This window comes from Coptis chinensis, chromosome 8 (genome assembly GCF_015680905.1).
Source record: "Coptis chinensis isolate HL-2020 chromosome 8, ASM1568090v1, whole genome shotgun sequence".
In the NCBI taxonomy this organism is placed as follows: domain Eukaryota; kingdom Viridiplantae; phylum Streptophyta; class Magnoliopsida; order Ranunculales; family Ranunculaceae; genus Coptis; species Coptis chinensis.
The window spans coordinates 83,821,985-83,839,908 of record NC_141463.1 but is presented as its reverse complement, the minus strand read 5'-3'; the positions used below and the strand labels follow the sequence as shown (position 1 = coordinate 83,839,908).

Genomic DNA, 17,924 nt, shown 5'->3' with positions numbered 1-17,924 from the left:
ACTAATCATACAAGATCATTAGTAACTCTTACACATGGTCATCATCCTGCCCTGAAAACAAATCATTTATAAAAGAGTTTGTAAAGGTGCTCTGTCTCGATTTAAATTACTGTCACATGAACTAAACTGGTCTTAGTTCCAACTAAGAGAGACCACTTTTACTGCTAAAAGAGCGATATATCATTTAATTCCTAGAATCTTAAGGTTTCATCTAACATCATGTAGCGGTTTATGTATTGTATAGGGAAAGCTACCTGGGGCGTTTTACCGGATTCATGATCCAGAAGCTAGAAGATTTGTTGGAAAATGCTTAGAGGTCGTGTCAAAAAGATTGCCGGCTAAGGAGCTTTTGCAAGATCCATTTCTCGCATCTGATGAAGGGGAGTTGAAGCATGTCCCTAAGACTGGAATACAAAAACCAATGCTTAATGATAATGCACTCAAAAATCTTATTCATGTACCATCATTGCAAGTTGATGCAACTGGAAGTACAGACATGAAAATTACAGGAAAGATGAACCAGGAGGATGATACCATCTTTCTCAAAGTACAAATTGCTGATAAAGATGGTATGATACTCTCTAATTTCTTGTTTTTCATTTGTATCTGTACGCACTTTCTGGAAAATGTTTGTGGAGAATTTAGAAAATCGTAGCAGGTCCCGAAGTGTATAAATATGTATGTATGATATAGCTTCTAAAGAGTGCACTGTGCTTACAGGTTCTGTCAGGAACATATATTTTCCCTTTGACATTGTAAGCGACACAGCAATAGATGTTGCAACTGAGATGGTCAAGGAGTTAGAGATCACAGATGGACAGCCTTTATAAAACACTAACTCTTCTAAAACAATGATACCAGGGATAGTGAAAAAGCTGAAATGCAGGTCTTCATCTCAAGTGATAGATGCTGGTAAAGGGGAAAGTTACTTATAAACTGATTATTCTCGATGGTTATCAGTCCTTACAAAACTAGTTAATAAGTAAAACGTGGATGAAACTTCGGGATATTGATAGAGTCTATGTCGCTCCCACCACTACTATGGATTGTTTTGAGATCTTGACCATCCCACCACTACTATGGTTTGTTTTGAGATCTTGACCAGAAAAAGAAAGAACAGAGATAGTTTATGAGACGTTTGATAAGATGGTTTGTTAGAGAGAAATAACTTTGTTAGAAAAGATGGTCTTCAACAAGTTTTCTTCAGCCAAGAAAGTTAGCTATATATTTGCTTTATGTTTAGTAGTAGAGTTCACGTCTCAAGATTGAACATGCTGCTGACCACGTTTTATTTATTTATTGATATGATAATCATTAACGGAGTGGTGTATATTTTACATCATTCCATAATCAAATTGGTTATGGGAAATGATATCTTCGCCACTCCCTCCGGTATGTGGAACGTTAAACGTTGAATCGCTTGCCCCGTGTGATTACAAGTTTGCATACCCACAGCAAAGATTCAGGAGCTCGAGATTCATGGTCGTCGTAATTAGGTTATCGATTCAATTTCAATCTGCATAATGGATCCATGGGGCTATGTCCACGATTTGAAAATTAACTAAATGCCATGAAACTAAGTCTCGGCAAGTTAATCATATTGCATATTTGTTGCTAAACTGTTTAATCCGAACAAGATTTGGTCAATTAAACAAACTAGGTTATTGCTGTTGATGCAACTTTTTCCTCTGGGTAGCTATCATCTCAATCCAACTATAGTAAAAAGATTGGTAATAAACATGGATAGCATTTTAGCAATTCATAGCGTGATCAAATTCAAAAAGTTGGTATGTAATTAGCTTTGTGAAGGTATACAGTGGACTAGAAAATATCTTTGGCATACACAAAGTACACAACTCTTGCTATGAACAATTACAAAATGCAGGCAGCGTCAGAAGATCACAAGAAAATGACACTACACACTACAAATTATTTTAACATTAAACATATGAAGGAACCCAAGAGTAAAGAATAAGTTGAACATAAAAGACATACAAATTCAGATGGGAGACCCGCTATAACGAGGAAACAAAGAAGTCAATTGTTCCCTTTAACGCTGTAATGAAGGCATCAACATCCTCTTTGGTGTTGTAGAAGTGGAGACTAGCACGTGCACTTGCATTAATTCCCAAGTACCGGTGGAGAGGTTGAGCGCCGTGATGACCTGACCGGATAGCCACTCCATACTGAAACAGGATAACATAGAGAATCAGAAACTTGCAGGTAATAACATGTGTTACGTGTAATTATCCATAATAAGAATGTGTTTTACCATTCATATATACACAACAGAGTAGCTCTTGGGAGCATATGAAAGATATAATGCAAATATGAAGAGACAAGTGCTCTCCAGTCTCCTTGAAGGATATAATAGATATCTAGAGACATAAGTGCTTTCCTTCGAATCATTAGCTATACACCGCAAACAGTTTTGACTAAGGAGAAAGGTAGCACACAAAAAACAAGTGTTCTATTTCACCAAATTTGAAAATTTTCACAATCTTACCTCCAGATCAAGAAAAGTCGCAATGTCTGTCGGATGAATATTTTAATTTCGACATTGAATGAACAAAGAGCAGCACGACAGACATGCTCTGAAGGCACAGGGCCATATATGCAAACATTGGGAATAGAAGGCAAGCTTTCATGAAGATATGTAGCTAACTCTGTCTGCATGGACACAAACAATAACAATCAAAAGAAAAGGTCATTCTAAATTCAAGTTCTCAACAAAAGAATCAAATAATCATACAAGACCATTATTAACTCTTACACATGGTTATCATCTTGCCCTGAAAACAAATCCTTACAAAGCTCCCCATAAAATGTACAAACCAAATTAATAAAAACAGGACACTTCAAATGCTTCCAACAATATAGAAGCTCTTCCACATCCATTATATCCCGCAACTTTCCTTCTTCCACTATCATTTCTACTAAATAGTTCTCAAAACTACGACAAGCATCTTCAATTTCTTCTTCTTCTTTATTTATTATTATTATTATTTTTTATTGAGATCAGTAACTCTTTGATGCTGGCATGGTTCGAGCCCCAGACCTTTGGTATCATCACTCAAAGGTTTTACCGACTTTGCTAGTCGGCACTTGCAAAATGTGTGGGCAATCCTGTTTTTAAAGAGATCAGTAACTCAATACTATGTAGCGGGGTTTGAACCCCAGACCTCTGGTATCATCACCTAAAGGTTTTACCAACGAAGCTAGAAGACACTTAAAAAATGTGTGGGCAAGCCTGTTTTTAAAGAGATTAGTAACTCAATAGTATGTAGCGGGGTTCGAACCCCAGACCTCTAGTATTATCACCCAAAGGTTTTACCAACTAAGCTAGAAAACACTTACTCTTCAATTTCTTCTTGACCCTTTTTTTATCATCCTATTAGCCTTCAAGTAAGCAGGAGTTAAAGGTGATGAAAAGAGAAACTTTTCAGTCCTTCCTTCTCCCATACTTACTAGCTCCCCAATCTCTTCTACCTTTTCTTTCTTAGCGCGAAATGACGATAGTACTGCACAAATTCGAAAGATGACACTACAAATTATTTTAACATAATATATATGAAAGAACACTAGTGTAAGGAATAAATTGAACACAAACAACGTACAAAACTCAGATGGGAGACCCGTTATGAAGAAGTCAATTGTTCCCTTTAAGGCTCTAATGAATGCATCAACATCTTTTGTGTTGTAGAAGTGGAGACTAGCACACACACTTGCATTAATTTCCAAGTATCGATGGAGAGGTTGAGCGCAATGATGACCTGATCGGATAGGCACTCCATACTGAAACAAAAAAACATAGAAAGTCAGAAACTTGCAGGTAGCTAACATGTGTTACGTGTATATATATCCATAATAAGAATGTGTTTTATCATTCACACATACACAACAAAATACCTCTAAGGAGAATATGATAGAATGATAGATACAGTAACAATATGAAGACACGAGTGCTCTCCAGTCTCCTCAAATGATATAATAGATATTTAGAGACATAACAAAAATTGACTAAAGAGGAAGGTAACACACAATATACAAGTGTCTCTCACTAAATTTGAAAAAGTTTCACAATCTTACCTCTTGATCAAGAAAAGTTGCAATGTCTGTTGGATGTATATTCTCAACATTGAACGAACAAAGAGCAGCACGACTGACATGTTCTGAAGGAACAGGGCCATATATGCGGACGTTGGGAATCACGCACAAGCTTTCATGAAGATATGTAGCCAACTCTATCTGCATGGACACAGAGCAAGGAGTACTTTAACAACGTTCTCTAAAGTGTCTAACCTTAAAATTATAGATAAACCTAACGATTTTTCTTTTTCTTTCCTTGTTCAATTCCAATCCCACAACTTAGAAGGATATTTAACAATAACTAAGTGCTGAAAAGACAGCCAGCTATAGCAAAGAGATGATTTGGCCAATACTTTCCAATTAGCAGTTCTAAAATTCGTAAATAATCAAGATACCAACAAGGTGACATCACTAGAAACATATAGAGATGAAAGAGAGAGGAGGGGGTGGGAAGGATTTGCTCACCTCATAATCATGGATCTTTTGCATGCCAATCCCCGACAAATAATCAATTGCCGCTCCAAGCCCTATAACCTCCCCAATTGCAGGAGTTCCAGCCTCAAATCTGGTACAATTGAGTAAGATCAAACATTTTCTAGTTTCTATTTTCTTTCCTGGGATTCATTACTAAGCTAGCTAGCTAATATCTAAATTACTTAGAAACTAGATTGTCACTTTTTTTATAGTTATTAGTCACAAAACCTGTTTAAGTTCTAGTGAATGAGGACCTTTTCAAAATGAAGGTCTTATATACTAATTTATTATGTAAACCTTATAATTTGTTTCATTTTCAAAAAAAAAAAAGGAAAAGGAAACAAAAAATGAGTTGTATAGGACCGCCAACCATGTTATTACATGCATTAGATTTATGTTACATCACTGATTTCATCTTGTTCCAGATAAACCAAAACTACAGAAATTTTAAATTGTATATCATAAGGTTTTCAGTAGATTTTCAAACTTTGTAGAAAATAAATACTCGTTTTAGGGTAATAGAGAACAAGAAACTAGCAGATAAAGGGAAAGAATAGTTAAATTCTGGAAGTGTGTCTTCAAAGTAGTAGAACGATAGACAAGCGTGTGATATTGCCAACAAAAAAAGGAAAAAGGTTATGTTCCTGTTATAAACAAAAGATCAGATCATAAAGTCTTGATTTAGCAATTAGAGTTTCTAAGTTACTGTTAAAAACCAGATCACTTCAGGAATTCAAGCAATCAAATAAATACAGGAATATGCATACAAACAGACCATTTGTCCAATATGGGGTAGGCAGATGAGCAACAACAGTTTGCAGGTGATTAAACCATAGACTTGGTGTCAATAACCTAACCCAAAATGAAAGACAATAGGTGTGTGAAAGCAAAAGGGAAAAGGAATAGTTAACAAGCTATTAAATGACCAGGCAAATGAACTTTCTAGACAGAAACCTAGGCCATATCAATCTTCTCAGAGATACATATCAGTGCTTTTTTACAAATTAAATTATGTGACTCATCAAATAATGGGTTCTAACTTCAAACACAATTCTAGTCATTCAATTTGTAGTGCACAATTCTAGCCGTTCAATTTGTAGTTTAGTGTATGTTAGGCTCCAAACAAATTCACTAACCTGGAAGGAGGTCGTTCTGCATAAGTGGAATGATCTAAGAATACATCAGAAATCATTTCGCCACCGCCTGAAACATAAAAAGCAAGTTACACATTGTGGTAGAACCATAGACCCTGTCTTAAAACTTGAATATCAGCTAAAATCTCTTACTAAGAAAACCCTTTCAGTCCAAGATTACCTAGGAAAGGAGGCATGCCAGACAAGACCTTACTTTTGCCATATATGAATCCAGTGCCTGTAGGCCCACAAATCTGAGACATGTTTATTACTTAATTTCGTGTATGGATAATCATAGGGATGAAACATAGTAACAACAATTAAAATACATATAGAAATAGGTTTCAAAAGCCTCATTTTAGATTATACGAACCTTGTGCGATGATGCAACAAGGAAATCAGCATCTAGACTTTGCACATCAACCACCATATGTGGAACACTTTGACAAGCATCTACAAGTACTTTTGCCCCAACATCGTGAGACCAACTTGTAATATCCTTAATTGGAAGAACAGAACCTAAAAACACAAAGATAATCCATTATGGAAAAATGTTCAAACAACATATCGAACTAAGAACTTCTGTCAAATGCAACAAAGAATAGAACCAGTCCTGTTCTATTCAACAAAATAATAAACACTGGAAAAATCCTAGTTATAATTACAATGTCACACAACAGATGTAAATCAACGAAGAAAATAGAGTATACAGCACAAAATAATGAATTATACATTGTCAACCTCAGTATAGCTATAAAATGTTGACCATGACAATGATAACTCGACAAGAATGAATTAACAAAAACCAAAAGAAATCAGGGATATCAGTCACTTCGTATCCGTGACAAAGTAACTTAGTTTGTAATATACTGGTGATTCTAAAGCAGTGAATAAATTCGTGCTGGAGTTATTTAGAGTATAAGAAGAAGATGGATATAAACGACCATTTCCTCTTGGAGGTAACCCCTTCAAAACGGCCCCCATTTTCTGAGGTGGTTTAAGTTGCTTGTCTGGACCAATCACATTTTGCTGTCCTGTGGTCAATCTTTTCTGTGTCGACTCAGTGCATACACTTAATCAACTCTTGTCCCCTAAGTCTATTCCTCTTGTAATTACCTAGAAAACTCTCGTCTTTTCTCCTTGCACAGTTTAACAGTGTGACAACCTGAGCTCCTGAGCTTTCAATCAACTCCCATGCCACACCAAGTTATAGTGAACTACGACCCACACTGTCCTACTTTCCATTAATTTTTCAAAAGAATATTTCTGTCCAATAGCCATCTTCATTCTAACCTTAGATTATCACTTACCTTGAAAAATAACTGAAACCAACTAAACATAAGCATTCTCTCTTTGCTCTTCTATTTTAAGCCCACACACTCTTTCAGAAAGGGTCACGTGAACATCTATGAAGGGTGAACATACCCATCAAGCCATAACACCGGGTAGAATAAAAGCTTTAACCGAGACAAGGCATGAGAAAGGAGAACAGAAAAGTTTAAATAAGAAAAAGAACACGCCTACCAAGAGTGTTGGAGAAATGATGAGTGACCACAAGTTTCGTCTTCTCTGACAGCATTTCTTTCAACTTATCGATATCAGGAACTTCTTCTTCTGTTAAACTAACAAATTTGAGTGTCGCACCAGTCTTTTGAGCCACAATTTGAAAAGGAACTATGACACTGTGATGTTCGGCAATCGTAAGTATGATTTGCATGAAAGCAAAAGAAGATTTTAAAGGAGACAAGCAAAGTGCCCCAAGGCTGAAATGCTTGGGTAACCAGTGAAAAAGAGACAACCAAGTACAAGGATTTACCTCATCCCCTGGTCTTAAATTCAATAGGTCCCAAGATTCATAGCCTCTGTCGCATTTCGTGAAAAAACAATCTCAGTAGACTTTGATGCATTAATGAAACGAGCCACCTTTATCCTCGCTGATTCATATTCATCAGCGGCTCTTGCACTAAAGTGCAGGGAGAAATTAGTTAGAATTCATGATGAAGATTATTTTCAGTAAAACCTCTTGCATCAACTGTGTTAAAAGGGATCTAACAAAAATAAACATAGATTATAGTGAATATAGATTCTTCAAAATGATCAAAAACAAAAACATACATGCCAAGTGACAATTCCAAACAAATGAAATCCAATAGTTAATTAAACTTTAGATTTTACACTTCAGATAAAATTTTTTTTTAAAAAATCCCTTACAGCTTATGTCTCGTTTCCACCCTTTAGCACTGACATTGCAGGCCTCCGAACAATCTCATATAGCCGTGCCAGTGGACCTCCAGCTTCATCCGTTAGAAACTGTGAGATACCAGATCCTTGGGGAAGTGACCATTGAATATGATCGTCGAAAGATTCGATTTGAAAGAGGAATTTCATGGCAAGTCGTACTCTTTCTTGGAACTCAAGCTTTTGAATATAGCAATCGGTAGTTGTCTAAAAACCCAATGCAACAAACAATTTCTCTATAGATTTATATAGATCTTCAAGCGTTGAGGGGGTTTCAGCAAGGATGCGATCAATAATGTCACGAACAAGAACTCCATCAATAAATAGTTCTCAAAACTGCGACAAGCATCTTCGACTTCTTCTTCACCCTTAACATCCCTTTTAACCATCCCATTAGCTTTCAAGTAAGCAGGAGTCAAAGGTGATGGAAAGAGCAACCTTTCAGTCCTCCCTTCTCCCATACTTACTAGCTCTCCAATATCTTCCAGCCTTTCTTTCTTAGCACAAAATGACGATAGTACGGCACGAATTCCCTTCCTACTACGTGTTTTTATAGTATTGTGGTGTCGACCGAAGCTGTTAGGAATATACAACTTAATTGTAATTACTCTTTACCAATTACCAAACTATACAAAAAAACTATACAAATTTTTTGTATTGTAAGTGTCTTATACTTCTTAATTAAATCCGAGCCTAGTGTAGATACACTATGTCCTTAAGACAGATTTTTCCTATCACGGTTGTTTGGGTAAGAACTCACCCGAACACACTAACGATCTTGTTAGAGAGATTGTTGCAGAATTGTTGAGACTGCACCTTCAATGGCTGCCTACGTATCTAAATCGTTCTCTGAAATCAAGTCTCTCAAATGAACGTAGTTCTTTGTTTGAAATGATTGTTGGGTATTTATAGGAATTTTATTGCTTAAAATACCCTTTTTCGAGATATTTCTCTCTTTGTATGAAATCTTTCCCAAAGCTTCATATGGAAAAAAATCCCTTGACATATCTCCGGACCGCTATATATAACTTGGGTGTCATATTAGTGGGCAGTGTCATTGCTCCAATAAGGGGCATGCCCGAATGCCACACTAGTAGGCAAAAGCGGGGCCGACCCACGATGGCGGGCAAGCAAGCAAGCGCCTCATTAATGGGCGGCTCTTATAGTAGTACCCAATGATGGTTGTTCGTAGGGGTACGAGTACACTGGTACATACACCGCCCCCTCTTCGTCGGATGGAATCTGTTCCTTTGCGCGAAGAATAAACGTAATATTACCGCAAAAGAATGGAACAAAGTGTGATTGAAATATATCTGCGGTGCAAGTGCATGACAAAGTTGATAGTAGCAACCTTTGTTTGACATGACATCCGGTAATGCTAGTGTTGGTATTGATGCCAAAAAGTCATGGAGTGGGCAAGCAAGCACTTCATTAGTGGGCTGCCTCGATAGTAGTACCCAATGGTGGTCGATTCGTAGGGGTACGGCTTTTTGGTGCATTGAGAGAGGTGTTGAAAATGCAAACTCCATGACTTTTTGGTGCATGGAGAGAGGTGTTGAAAACGCAAACTCCATGACTTTTTGGTGCATAAAGAGAAGTGTTGAAAACGCAAACCCCATGACTTTTTGGTGCGTGGAGAGGTGTTGAAAACGCAAACCCCATGACTTTTTGGTGCGTGGAGAGGTGTTGAAAACGTAAACTCCATGACTTTCTGGTGCGTGGGGCAAGATGTTGCATACGCAAATCCCATGACTTCTTGATGCGTGGAGTAAGGTTTTGCAAACGCAAAACTCCACGACTTCTTGATGCGTGGAGTAAGGTTTTGCAAACGCAAAACTCCACGACTTTTTGATGCGTGGAGTAAGGTTTTGCAAACGCAACCTCCACGACTTTTTGATGTATGGAGTAAGGTTTTGCAAACGCAACCTCCACGACTTTTTGATGCGTGGAGTAAGGTTTTGCAAACACAAACTCCACGACTTTTTGATGCGTGGAGTAGGGTTTTGCAAACGCAAACTCCACGACTTTTTGATGCGTGGAGTAGGGTTTTGCAAACGCAAAACTCCACGACTTTTTGATGCGTGGAGTAAGGTTTTGCAAACACAAACTCCACGACTTTTTGATGCGTGGAGTAGGGTTTTGCAAACGCAACCTCCACGACTTTTTGATGCGTGGAGTAGGGTTTTGCAAACGCAAACTCCATGACTTTTTGATGCATGGAGAGAAGTGTTGAAAACGCCAAACTCCATGACTTTTTGTGCGCGTGGAGAGAGGTGTTGCAAACTCAAACTCCATGACTTTTGGTGTATGAAGAGAAGTGTCGAAAACGCAAACTCCACGACTTTTGGGTGCATGGAGAGAGGTGTTGCAAATGCAAACTCCACGACTTTTGGGTGCATGGAGAGAGGTGTTGCAAACGCAAACTCCATGACTTTTGAATTTGTATATGTTATTTTTTTACGCCCGTCATTGCTAAACTTTGAAAGAGCTCACCCGCCAATTATTATTGCTAAACTTTGCTTCACATCTTTGAAAGTAAAAACTCGTCTAACTGTCCATTTTCAACTAGCTTCTGTATCTTTCCCCTGAGGGATCTGCAATCTTCAGTTTTATTTAAGAACGACTTCTTGACCAGTTTTTGTGGGGTTCTTTAATGTTTTATGCCAAATTATACAACTTCTTGACGTCGATTTCTTACGGTCGCCCCCAGTTCTGCATTTTGTATGCAAGATCCTTCCATTGAGTTTTCACCACACTCGCATTGCTCATTGTTTTCTTGATAATGTTTGATTGTTGGTCTGTGAATGTAGTAGACGAGCAATACTTTCTTGATGTACTTCATCTACATTGGCTTTCGAATGAGCTGGTAATTCGTCATTAAGACCATCGTCTAAGGCAACAGTGCGGGTTATCCCAGCAAAAACTTCGGTAGGTAATATGGCTTCTGCTCCAAAAGCCAAGTTAAATGGTGACAGTCCTGTTTAGCACTTTGGAGTGGTTTTATATGTCCATAGAACGGCTGTTAGCTCTCTTGTCCGCTTTCCTTTAGCTTGCTCGAGTCGACATTTGAGGATTGCTAAGATTGACTTGTTTGTCCCCTCGGCTTCCCCATTCGTTTGAGGGTGATAGGATGTTGAAAAATTGTGTTGAATATAGAGACTAGCACAGAACTTGTGTATTTCTTCTACATCAAACTGCTTTCCATTGTCTGATATTAACTCGGCAGGGACACCAAAATGTCACACTATATCCTTATATAGGAACCGCTTCACGTCGAAAGCTTGTATGTGCACTGAGGGTTATACCTCTGCCCACTTGGTAAAGTAATCGTGAGCAACCAAAAAAAACGGACATTCCCCAAGCTCTAGGGAAAGGCCCAATGATGTCTAAACCCCATTTTGCGAACTGCCAAGGTGAGAAAATTAGACGCAGTTCATTTGCTAGAACTCGCCCAAACATAGATAGCTTTCCTTACTGAATCCGCTAAGTCCAAAGTTGTGCGCATGGCGTAAAGGACGGCTTCATATTCTGCTACATTGTCAGAGGCCTTGAACTTAGAACGAACTGAGCTCTCAATAGTCGACTTATCTGGCTTGATAAAAAACACATCCTAATCCAAAGCCAAATTTGTTATGTGAGTCATCTGTGTAAACAATCCATGAATCGGATGAAGAGTCAGTATGCTTTGGTGGGGATTCCTCGCCCCCAATTGTGGCCGATTCACTAGAGATACCTTCATCTTAGTTGATTTCGGGGATGAAATTGTTGATAGGGAAATCTGTCATTAGGGATGCAAGTGCATGACCCTTTTTTGAAATGTGAGGTTCGAAGGTAATGTTATAAGTACTCAAGTAGATGTCCCATTCTGTGAGTTTGCTTGGTTAATCCTGAGCACTTCGGAAAACTTTGCGAAGAGGATACTCCATATATACTTTAACCAGTCTTCCATGGAAGTATGGCTTAAGGCGCCTGGCAGCATGAACCAATGCTAGAGTGATTTTTTATTTTTATTTTTATTTTTCCTCAAATATCTGGTTTCTGCCCCCGTTAGTGTCTTACTAATGAAGAAGATCGAATGACCGTCTTCTCCATCGACGAACAAATACTACACTTATCGCAAAGATTCAGAGCGACGGTAAGCTCCAATAGGTTGCCTTGTAATTTGGCGGGCTGGCCAAGATTGGTGGTGAGACCGTGTATTTCTTGAATATCCGGGTTTGAATCTTTCTTGATGTTCTGCATTTTGTATCTTCAGAGAAAATCATCTAATGACATCTTCATTTACTGTAAGGTCTTTCCATCGTGTTTCAGCCACACCCGCATTGCTCATTGTTTTCTTGATAATGTCTTTGATTTGCTATTTTGTGAATGGTGTGCCTGCGACTTCTTGATTTTTGATTTTAGGGGTAACTTCGCTATGCTGCATCTCATGGTGTGGTCGCCCCCAGTTGTTGCGTACTTCCAAATTTTGTTGGTTTCTTGGACTGCGAGACCTGTGCCGATAATACAGGCTACACTGTCGAATTGGGGAGTAGTTTCTTCAGTGTGGCCGCATTCTGGGGTGATCTTTGTTAAACCTTCTATAGCGGTTTTGCTGTATTTAAACCATGTCTTAGGTTGTATTGCAATTCGTGCCTGAGGTCATGACCTTGTCGTCCGGCATCGCCTCTTATGGTTGATGTTGTCCATTTTTCTAATCTTCTTGACATGTTGCGATTAACGCGGGATGATTTTGGAATCTCGTGGGAGGTATGATGTCTTCCTGACAACGTGTTTTGTTGTTCTTTATGCCTTGTGTTATGACCCTTGCTACACCCATCGTCCTTGTTATTTCAAGATCTAGATTGCCTCCTCGAATGGGATGAACGTATGCTTAACCTTGAGTGATTTGGATGATTTTCAGGGATAAGTTCTAATGGACGGAATCTGCCATTATTATCCTGTATTCGGTTGAATACATTTCGATTTTCACTCTATTTGGGGGCTCTTGCCGTTGTGGAAAAAGTAGCATCAGTGTCATTGTATTTGCTTCCCTTTGTCCAGTTGCTTCTGCAAGTAGTTGTTGACTTGTTGTGTTCATTTTCTCTTCTGAGCCTTTGACGCATCATTTCTAATGTAACGTCTTCATCTTCTGTCTCCATATTTTCTGGATCTACTTAGTTTGCATTTGTAGCATCTAGATCTTGAAGATGAGCTGTTGGAACCTTCGGTCGTGTACGTCTAGATCTGGGTTGTCGTGGTACTTGGAGATGTGAAGGTCGAGCTTGCAGATCTAGTGCGGCTAGTTGATCCATCGCGACCTGATTACTCGGAACTTCAGGATTTGGTAAATTGTTTTCTTCTTCTTGTCGCTAGTCTTTGCCCCGTAGTGTTACTCATTAGTGCTGCCCACTTTTGGTGCCCAAAAGTGTTGCTCACTAGTGATGCCCAGAAGTGTTGCTCATTAGTGTTGCCCACTTTTGGTGCCCAGAAGTATTGCTCACTAGTGCTTCTCAGAAGTGTTGCTCATTAGTGTTGCCCTTTTTGGTGCCCGAAGTATTTGCTCACTAGTGCTTCCAACTTTTAGTTAGAACAAGAAATGTTGCTCGCGTTTGTCTTTGCCCACTTTTAGTGCCTACTTAAATGGTGTCGTCTTCCTCCGTTCTTGTTATTTGTTGTCTTGTATTCAGTCCATACGTTATAGTTTACATTAAATCTGATTGTGTTGTACAAGTGGCGCCGTTAGTATTGTCATTGTCTATCTTGTGGTTGTTTTCTTTTGCTTTTACCGACAATATTGTAGCGTCTCCCTCAGAACGATGGTATTGTCTTGTGTGCAGTTATGTTTTCCATTGCTGAAGCATTGTGGTAGCCTTTGATGAAGGCGATAGAGGATGCAAATTAATATTGAGCCTTTTGGCTTATAGAGTCTCTTGATCCAGCGAGTTGTTGTGTTAAACTGATGAACTCTTATTTGCCTGCTTGTCTGATATCGAGTAATAACCGTTGATGGAACTTGAAAGTAGTAGATCTATTTTGGCTGATAGTTGAAATTTGAATGTTTGTTTAACTTCTTCATTCCGCTTTTCGCCATGGTTGACTTCGGCATTCTTCTTTGTAAGGGTGTGAGATCTGATAACATCTTGGAGCACTTGTGGAAATTCTCTTGCGTTTTTGCCATTGTTAATAGTTGTATTGGCCTCCTTTTGTTTAGTTGCTTCTACAAGTTGTCGTTAAGTTTCTTTGTTTTTCTGAACCTTTGATGCAGCACTTCCAGGGTCAAGCTTTTATCATCTATCTCCATATTTTTTAAATCTGCATCTCGTGAAATTGTGCCATTATGAGGAGAAGATACTGGCTAGTGAGACCGTAGAAGTTTAGATATGGGCTTTTGTGGTATTTGAAGCTGCAAAGGTGAAGCCTTTTGGTATGGTGGAACTTGATTGACTGGATCTTCAAGATTTGCTCAGTTGTTTCCATTGGACTGTTGTCTTCTTGCTTGGTTGTTTACTTGAGATCTTGTAGCTGTCGCCATTAATGGAGCTTGAAGAAAAAATGTGGAAGAGGGCCCGTTGATAAGAACCGCAGACGGCGCCAATTATGTTTGGGTAAGAACTCACCCGAACACACTAACGATCTTGTTAGGGAGATTGTTGTAGAATTGTTGAGACTGTACCTTCAATGGCTGCCTACGTATCTAAATCGTTCTCTGGAATCAAGTCTCTCAAATGAACGTAGTTCTTTGTTTGAAATGATTGTTGGGTATTTATAGGAATCTTATTGTTTAAAATACCCTTTCCTTATTTGATGAGATATTTCCCTCTTTGTATGAAATCTTTCCCAAAGCTTCATATGGAAAAAATCCCTTGACATATCTCCGGACCTTCTATATATAACTTGGGTGTCATATTAGTGGGCAGTGTCATTGCTCCAATAAGGGGCATGCCCGAATGCCACACTAGTAGGCAAGCGGGACAGCCACAGTAGCGGGCAAGCAAGCACTTTATTAGCGATGGCTCTTATAGTAGTACCCAATGATGGTCGGATTAGGGTAATGAAAGTACACCGGGTACATACAACGGTGCTTGAAGGTTGATGGGAAACTGTCTTCCAAGATAGAACGGATTTCCTTCTATAGAAAGCTAGCACTTCAATTCTATAGAATCAGCGAACACAACATAATATTTGACTAAGAATAGAGGGAGAAGAGAAAGATCAGAACTCTGTGTGATTTGGTGTGTCTTTCTCTCCAAATTCATCCACTATTTATAGGTGAGTGGTGCCTCTTCGAAACAACACAGTGACTCTTGGGAAAAAGTAAGCAACTCTTTGAAAAGTCACATGTTTCGAAAGGACACACTATTTCGGCATATAGCACGTCCTGTTTCGAACCAGTGCCTATTTCGAAAGGTTACACCTTTTCGGCATGATGCACTATTTCGAACCAGTGCACATTTCGAAAAGATCGCACCTTTTCGCATAATGTAATCAAGCTTTGAACCCGGTGCACCATTTCGAAAAGGTTTTTCTCACTTTACTTACTGTTTCAAGGGAAACCCATTTCATCTCAAGTGGGGTAACTTGGGAGACAAATAACTCATTTATATTTCAATAGATTTGTACAAATCTATTTTTCTAACAGAAGCTACTGAGGGGTCTTATAGAAATGTGTTTTTTAAATTTGAATAATTGTATCATTTCTTTCCAAGGTTTGAGAAGCTTTGCTTTAAAGACAACTAATGACTTTGTTTTCATGTTTGAATGATTGAGGGAGAGCTAGTGTTGTTAGGTTGAAGGAACAAAGGGAGGTGACTTCTGTTGGTTTTGAGATCAACAAAGATAGTCATGAGACGTTTGATAAGATGGTTTGTTAGAGAGAAATAACTTTGTTAGAAAAGATGGTAGATTAGTTTTCTTCAACCAAGAAAGCTATATATTTGCTTTATGTGATGTTCGGCAATCGTAAGTATGATCTGCATGAAAGCAAAAGAAGATTTTAAAGGAGACAAGCAAAGTTCCATAAGATGAAATGCTTGGGCAACCAGTGAAAAATAGAGAACCAAGTACAAGGATTTACTTCATCCCCTGGTCTTAAATTCAATAGGCCCCAAGAGTAGGCTACAAGATTCATAGCCTCTATCGATTTTCGTGTAAAACAATCTCAAGAACTCTGATGCATTAATGAAACGAACCACCTTTATCCTCGCTGATTCATATTCATCAGTGGCTCTTGCACTAAAGTGCAGAGAGAAATTAGTTAGAATTCATGATGAAAATTATTTTCAGTAAAACCCCTTGCATCAACCGTGTTAAAAGGGATCTAAAAACATACTAGATTACATAAGTTCCTTTTCAAATTGGAATACCACGATGCACATTGGAATTGTAGGTTGAGTAATAGTTTTGTAGAGAGTCCAAAACAGCAGTAGGCTTTTGTGAAGTTGCTGCATTATATCCAAGTCGAAAAATGACTAAAAAGGGTATCAAATTTTATACCTTTTGACAATATGGGGACCAAACTTTTTTTCCTGACAGTCTGGGGACCAAACTATTTGATTTTTACAATGTAGGAACTTCCGTTAAATTTCTCTAACACCGTTTTTAATTTGTATTAATTTGTATTTTATTTTTCAACATTGCAAATTAGAAAATTTATATTAATTTTTTTTCAACATTACAAATTAATTTATATTAATTTTTTTTCAACATTACAAATTAATTTTCATTTGTATTAATTTATAAAATGAAAATTAATACAAATTATAAACGATATTAGAGAAATTTGACGGAAGTTCCTACATTGTAAAAATCAAATAGTTTGGTCCCCAAACTGTTAAGAAAAAAAGTTTGGTCCCCATATTGTCAAAAGGTGTAAAATTTGATACCCTTTTTAGTCATTTTTTCTATCCAAGTAGACCTGTTTTGACTTGTTCACATTCTACACCACCCAAAACAACCATATTAGCATTTATGTTAAATCTTTTTTTTTTAATGAAAACGGTAATATTGTCCAACAAAAAAACACTTTATTTATCTATAACTCTTTTCAAACGTCCTTAGTTTATTACTTTCAATACTAAAAAAAGTCTAAACCCAATATCCCACTATCCAAGATGAATTATTTGACACCATTAAAAGAGTTGGTAATACCTGGTGGAGAATAGGAAAATCGGGTCTAGTAATATGCCCAAGTAAAATGGACTGATTTTCAACAGTAAAAACATTTGAAGTAGTGTTTCCAAGGGTAAAAGGGGTAATGAGTTTCAATAAAGTTGGTAGTTTTAATAATACTCTTTCCATTTTAAAAAAGAATAAAATTTTACAGAAGAAGAAGAATAATACGACCAAACATAATATGAATCTAATCTTCAGAGATAAAATAGTGAATATAGATTCTTCAAAATGATCAAAAACAAAAACATACATGCCAAGTGACAATTCCAAACAAATGAAATCCAATAGTTAATTAAACTTTAGATTTTACACTTCAGATAAAAAAAGTTTTAAAAAAAACCCTTACAGCTTATGTCTCGTTTCCACCCTTTAGCACTGTCTCTGGAGGACTCGGAACAATCTCATATGGCCGTGCCAGTGGAACTCCAGCTTCATCCGTTATAAACTCTGAGATACCAGATCCTTCGGGAAGTGACCATTGAATATGATCTTTCAAAGATTCGATTTGAAAGAGGAATTTCATGGGAAGCCGTACTCTTTCTTCGAACTCCTCAGTTGGGCTGTCACTCAAGCTTTTGAATATAGCAATCGGTAGTTGTCTAAAAACCCAATGCAACATCTCGACAAACAATTTCTCTATAGATGTATATAGATCTTCAAGCGTTGAGGGGGTTTCAGCAAGGATGCGATCAATAATGGCACGAACAAGAAAACCCAAAGCAAGCCTATCAAAATCATGATAATCGTGATCCAATTCCTTCAATTTTAAAAGGATCTGACGAGCACGATTCAGATCCAGATGCAAACCGGATTGACGTTGACGATACTCCTCAGGGA

General features: G+C 37.9%; 1 pseudogene across 1 annotated transcript; it reads right to left on the bottom strand.

Annotated features, from left to right (window-relative positions):
- Nucleotides 1-1,823: 1,823 nt before the first annotated feature.
- On the bottom strand, nucleotides 1,824-17,213 carry LOC147483629 (cysteine desulfurase 1, chloroplastic-like; annotated as a pseudogene). The gene is made up of 11 exons (XR_015205526.1): nucleotides 17,064-17,213; nucleotides 16,821-16,851; nucleotides 16,246-16,366; nucleotides 15,990-16,148; nucleotides 7,221-7,406; nucleotides 6,070-6,215; nucleotides 5,878-5,950; nucleotides 5,700-5,766; nucleotides 4,555-4,654; nucleotides 4,090-4,248; nucleotides 1,824-2,186 (listed from the first exon to the last, which is right to left on the bottom strand). The product of XR_015205526.1 is annotated as a cysteine desulfurase 1, chloroplastic-like (transcript).
- Between the last annotated feature and the right edge of the window lie 711 nt (nucleotides 17,214-17,924).